This window comes from Pinus tabuliformis, chromosome 5_2 (assembly GCF_031772625.1).
Source record: "Pinus tabuliformis cultivar Carrire ecotype Pingquan chromosome 5_2, CPIR1, whole genome shotgun sequence".
In the NCBI taxonomy this organism is placed as follows: Eukaryota; Viridiplantae; Streptophyta; class Pinopsida; order Pinales; family Pinaceae; genus Pinus; species Pinus tabuliformis.
In genome coordinates this window covers 356,440,571-356,447,624 of record NC_142306.1, presented here as the reverse complement: position 1 = coordinate 356,447,624, position 7,054 = coordinate 356,440,571, and positions in this window count along the sequence as shown.

Below are 7,054 nucleotides of genomic sequence, written 5' to 3'. Positions count from 1 at the left end.
CAACTTCTTCTCTACCTCCTCCAATTTCTGCTTCTCCCTCTATCTTTGCACAATCCTTTTGTTGCGTTGTTGCTTATTTGACTCAATCTCCAAATCTTCTGTCAATACAAGTGGATTTGCCTTGAACTTGTAGCTTTTCTCTGCCTCTACGTTGATGGAAACCTTTATCTTGCCTTTGTCAAATGTTGGTCTGCTACCCTTTGCTGCTGCTGATGTTGTTGCTCTCTGAGATGCTACTGCCTTGTGCACTAGTAACCATTCTACAACAATTCTGATTGGTTCATTGAGCTTTGAGGAGTTATAGCAGTATCTCCATGGGTCTTCCTTAAGCCAATGTCATGCCTGATAGATCCAAGGATGATACACTCTCGCATAGTGGTCCTCCACTAAGTGATTCAGGTCATATGGATTGAAACCTTTTGTGCTGAAGGTGAACCTATTGATTTCATCCATCTCAGCTTTAGCATGATTGAGATTCTACATCTCATACAACCCAATCCACAAAGGAAGAGCGGGCCAAGGTGCCTTCTTCTTCCTGTGTAGTCTTATTGACAACCCTGTCGAGATTTGGTATGTTACCTCTTACATGACCAACATTTCCATGGCAAACTTTGATAACACATGCGGATCCTTCTCCATGCTATACATCGAGATGAAGGTGTGAAGGGGTGAGGCATACCAATCTGCTATGCTAGCTAGTGCCTCCATCCTTTCCTGTGGCATACAAGGCATATCTTGCTCAAAGATCATCCTATACACCAGGGTGACGAATTGGTCTGATAGTTGTAGTCTAACTCCATGAAAGCTACATTCAGATAAAAACATACAATAGATGTGCATAGAGGTTTCTGAAGGTGTCCATGCCCAACCCAATCCAAGGAACTATGGACGAGCACATATTGCATCAAGAATGTAGGAAGACATGAAGATATTGTCTCTCTAACCCTTGGGTGGATTCCGGGCATCTTTTACTTGCCCCTTCAGCTGGAGAGACAACATGCCAACCCAATTGAAAGTTCTTCCTTCGTTCGCCAGCTGATCCAACACAATCACCCAACTCTACAGGAATTTTTCTGTACTCTCTTGGCCATATAAGCAGCATGCGAAAATGACCAAGAACTGATAAGCCTTCTCCAGTTCCTTTGCCTTGTATACTTGGTTGGGTGTTGTCTTGAACTTAGACGACTCTCTTACCCAACTCTTCAAGATGTCTCTTAATATTGCACTATTGCTAGGATGGGTGAAGAGTGCATCCATTGTGTTCACCAGTTGTGGCAAGTGATACATCTCCTAAAAGTTCTCTGCCCTGAAGGTAGCAAGTTTTGTTCACTGAAATTGCTCAATACCATTGTCTCTAGATTAGTATGCGAGAAAATTCAGTGGATCATGTTCGTGCATGGAAATGTGGGATACCTGCATGCAACCATGTACAAGACAGACTTGTGTATGTTGACATAGACCCTGTGGTGCTCTAGATTCTCCTCAAAGGTTCTTGAGGAGATGTCATTGATGCCCTACCATGTAATCTTGATTTCCTTCTCTATGAACAACTTAGTATCTTCATAGATGGGCAAGCTCATAGACACATGCTCAAACAAATCTCCAGTTGCCCTCTCAGTGGTGTCCTTTGAACTTGCTCTCTTGAAAGCCATTGTGCCTATGCTATTGAGAGACTGATGAACACCTGTGATACTTGGAGACAGAGAAACACTCATGGCAAGCAAATTATCAGTTGAAAACCAAAGTTGTATTGAGGACTGACATGAAACACACATGGGTGACTAACTGGAAAATTTGCTCAATTTTATCTAGGAGAGGTTGGGAGAATGACTGCCAAAACTGAGCAGAGCATAGTCTAGGCTACAAGTGAGTTGACTAACTGCTAAAACTGCATAGAGTATAGTCCATCTTGGCCTGCTGAGGACTGGAAATGTGCAATGCACAGTTTCAATCAGCATGACTGCAACCTGGGAAATCACACTGTGCAATCCTAGGGGCCAATAGGGGCACCGCTTCTCTGAATTGCGCAAAGCACATCCTAGGAGGCCAGTGTGAGGTAGGATCTACACAATTCCTAGGAGCAAGGAAAAACCTTCCATCCCAGAAATGCACAGTGCAAGACAAGCAAGCCAAGGTCTGGGCCAACGCAACTCAGACCTGCCAACGGTTGACTGAAAAACAGTAAGGACTGAATGCACATGCGAAGCTAGGTGCATTCATGAGTGAATGAACATGCATGCAATCAGTAAGTGTAGGATTCAGTAAGAGGGAAAAAAACGAAGTGTGTGAAGCGATTCCCACAACGACGGCCATTAGCAGAGAAACAATGTCATGCATGTGACAACAAGGAAATGCAATGCAAAACCCAAATCAATTTTTGTACAATATAAGATGTAGTAAAACGACATCAAGCATTCAACAAAACCAATCAAACAAGTTTCACACAAATCAAAATACAAAAAGCGACAGAAAAGTAGCAAAAGACATGAAAAGCGGACTTACCCTGAAAAAGTTGTGATAAGTGTTGAGTGATTTAATTGTCTGTTAAATCCTTGTCATTTAATTTGTCAACCTGGGGGTTTCGTAAACTTATAAGCAAACTAAAATATATGGGACCTCAGATGAAACAGGTGTAGTAAGTTTGTTTAGAATGGAAATGCATATTACAAATGTTTGATCAATGGAATTATTTTACTTTAGAAGATAGAGAAGAGTCTCTTGTTCAAGAGTCCTGATTGCTCCTCTACAATCTTTCTGTAATAACATTTCCAAACAACTAAAAAAATAGGAAAGAAAGCATATAAATGAAAGCAAGTAAATGTTTTTTTTAGTTTAGTTCTTAGCTCATGGAGAAGAGTCTCCCAACTTAGGAGATACTAGTTCTCCTTCTCACATAAAAACTAGATACTGAAAGGAAATCAATCTTGACATAAATTTAATCTAGGAAAGAATATAAGAAAGTAAATCTTGTTTCAGTTTAGTCTAGCTCATGGAAAAGAGGCTCCTAACTTAGGAGTTACTGATTGTCCTTCTCATATAAAAACTAGCTACTGAAGGGAAATCAATCTTCACACATCACAACATGGCCATAACATGAGTTCATAATGAAATTATCTACAAGTATTTACAACAAAGAAATAAGATGAATATCAGAATTAAAACTAGTATATTGACAACTATGAACATTAATCTACAACAAAGTGTACTTATCTTGGTATGGGGACCCTTCCATTCCTCAATGAGCACACATGAATAACTATCACACCTTAAGATTCAAACAACACTCATAACTCTTGATTTGGAGAAAATGATATTATTCATGCTGAATGAACATAAATCTGATGCTAATGAATAACTGATAATTGTTCTCCTTTCCTTTGAAGGATGCTTCTCTTATTGATAAATGAATTAGGGATATCTACTCAATAAATGTAGATCCCTTAAATATCTACTAGATCCATACTTGTCTCAACTTATCCCTAAATACTAGATACAAACCCCACGACACATCAAGATCTCCATGATCTTTCTCCTTTGAATATGGTCCACCTCTTGAGTTGAAATTCGAATTTGACCTTGGGAGGCCACATAAGGGTGCCTTGGAAGCTTCCAAATGATCTACACATGTCATCAAACTCAATCCACTTTTAAGTACAAGCAAATACATGTTATTTCTCTAACTTTAATCATAAATTCACTCTAAATACATAAAATAAATAACTTTGGAAAATGAAAATATGAACCCATATGGTAATGGAAATATAGGGTTATGTAATGATAATGTGATAAAATGAGGTGACAAAATGAGGATAAAGGCGAAAATGGAGTGAAAATGTATGTTAATTTGGCGGCCCAACATACCCCCCACTTAAGTTATTGCATGTCCTCATGCAATCTATTACATTGATCATGATTTGATCTTTTGAATTGTCTTGCTTTTATATGAACTTTGGTTGATATATATATATATATATATATATATATATATATATATATATATATATACATATATACATATACATATACATATACATATACATATACATATACATACATACATATACATATACATATACATATACATATACATATACATACATACATACATACATACATACATATGTATATATATATATATATATATATATATATATATATATATATATATATTTTACTTTGCATAATTTTCTCTTTGACAACTTTTTTCCTTTTTGCAAAGTCTTATTTCTAAAAAAAACATTTGATTGCAAGATATTATTTTGGTTGGTTCTTGTGTGACAACCAAAATTTGATTAGTATTGGTTCTTATGTAACAATACCTTTGTTGTTTTTATGTTGCATCAAAAGACTTTGAAAACATTTAATCAAGCATTCATTCTTCGATCATTAAGCATGTAACATTTGAATCATAATGCAATAGTAATTGTTTGGAAAAATTATGTTGGTTAGGATGACATGTGTATAAAGGACATATATGACATATGAAAGGTGATAATGGAGTATGAATGTGAATATGAGGTATAAAAATGAACATGGTGAAATATTTTCCAATTATAATTTCAGTATTAAAGGAATTGTATGATGAAAAGCTAGAAAAGAACATATGTTTACTTACCTAAGTGGACAAACTGTGTATATGTAGAAAAGTGTAGCTCCTACTGCTGAATCATGGAATGAAGAATACAAGAATTTGATCTGTGTCTTGGTTTCATACATGATGGACGAAGTTGTGAATGTGGATCCTTTATTATTGCTGCTAAATTTGTTCCAAAGTATAAAATACTATTGAATCTGCTACTAAATCATATAGGCTTCATGTTGTTCCATATCATGGCACAATTATTTCCATGTGAATAAATTTTTCAATGTCGAACATGGAAAGAAGTCATTGGATTACCATCCATTGATGAATTTCGTTAACCAATGTGAGGCAAACTCGCCACTAATGTCAATGAGTGCCAAGGTACCCGAGTACATCTTGTGAAGTGCGAATAAATGAGCTGATGTCAAGCCACTTACAAGATCCAACAAACAAGGGACATTAATGTATTACCATTGTTCGTTGGTGACAAGACTTGGCATTAGGGCATGCAAGCCTCAAGGTACTAATAATGAATCTAGTCTTTATCCTAGATAAGGTGTTGTTACAGGGAAAAGTGTCTATTTAGAACTGCTCTATCCCACTAAGGTGTGACAGCTGCCTTAGAAACAAACAGAGAAAAGCTACTTTTGTTTTTCGTTTATGAATTATAGATAGAGAGGAACAAAAAGACCAACCTCTGTCTTCCGCCAATCTCCTGATTTGATCCCTCTCTTCTTTGATAGTCCTCAGCTCCCTGCTCCCTTGCACGCCCCAGCTTCACAAAGTACTTGTAAGATCACAGAAGCATAGCACTATACAAAGACATGGATCTATAATCATAAAAAATCTAGGGTCAGATGTAAATTGACCATACAAATGTAACAAGCATCAATGACACAAAAGCATGGAGGAAAACTCAAATAGCTTTTATTGATAAACAAGAAAAGAGCCAAGAGGAGTTACAACCGGTTGTTCTGACCCAGCATCAACCTCCCAGCAAAGAATCCCCTCTTCACCTCAAACAAAGCTTAGATCACCCAACAATCTGATGTTTGTCTCAGAAAACCAAGAGCAATTCCTTACAATATGCAAAATTCCAGCCTCCTAAATCTCTAGGATGAGGGATCCATATATAGATATCTGCAAGGGGGATGAGTCAGCTTGTGATTTGATTAGTGTCTTCTCTCTGATAGTTCTTTCTTCCACTTGGAGACTGAGGGCCTCTTACTCATCCTTGGTCGAATTCAGTGAGGCAAGTGTCACAGGAGAAGATTCTAGAAGCTTCCATTGCCTCTCCACCTCGCGGAATGACACTTCCATTTGTCATTTCTCACCCATCGCACCCCACAGAAGGGACTTTTGAAATGCAACGCACCCTCAGAGTGTATTTGGGTGAGATGCAATGCACCTAGCCAGTGGAGTAGCTGCAATGATCCTGTTTTGACCAATTCTGAGCAGTTTCTCATGGAGAACTTCTGGGAGAAGCTGTAATCTGTTGACCTTGTTCCTTTAGGGGTTAGAACAACACTTTTAGGGACTTAGGAGTCCTTGGTTTATGGACATTTCATGCTTGGGGTTGTAGGGCCCAAAAATGTCTATAACAGTTGCCCCCTAAAGTATGAGGCCGTTAATATTTTGGTGTCGGGTGAAATGCTTTATTATGAGGATCCAAAGTTCTTTCAATGTTGGGAGGAGACCTGTAATAAGATACAATACAATACATTATCTTCATACTATTTTCATGATCTAGCTGAGGCGGGCATTCCCATGCTCAGCTTTATAAATTCATTTTCATGTACATAGGACAGACAATCGTCTGAGTGTAGACTGATGATTCTGATAGAGCCATCATCCTTTTGAGTGGATGATTATCTGTGCAGCAATGATGTACATTCAATGTCTTTATTTCCCTGAATATATATCGCAGCCTGGATGGATGAAACTAGATACGAGGTCTTCAATCTCGTCCGATCTTCACTCGAAGTACAAGTCGATCCATGTGAGAAATGTTCTGAAGTCGAACATGGAAAGACATCGCTTGATTACCAGTCAATTATGTAAACTGTTAACAAGCGCGAGAGGAATCACCAATAATGATAATGACCCTCAAGGTACTGCAGTACAATTCATGTGGTGTGAACAAAGGACTTGGCGTCGAACACCACGCAAAATCTTTCGGTTGAAGGCCATTGATGTAAACCTGTCACCGGAAGTGAGAAACTTGCCATTGAGGCATGCAAGCTTCAAAGTACTGAATGGGGTGTTCCTAGATCAACTTCTTGGATAATGAGCTGATGTCGACAAGAAGTGATCTGTCACAGGAGGGCCTTAATGAATCCCACATCAATGACACGGAATGGAGCAAATGATTTTAATGGAGGTGAAAATGATCTGGTGATATAAGGTTTAGGGTGGCGGTCATGAAAGGATGGAGTATAATGTATGGTAGTGAGTGAGACATAGGTGGACTCT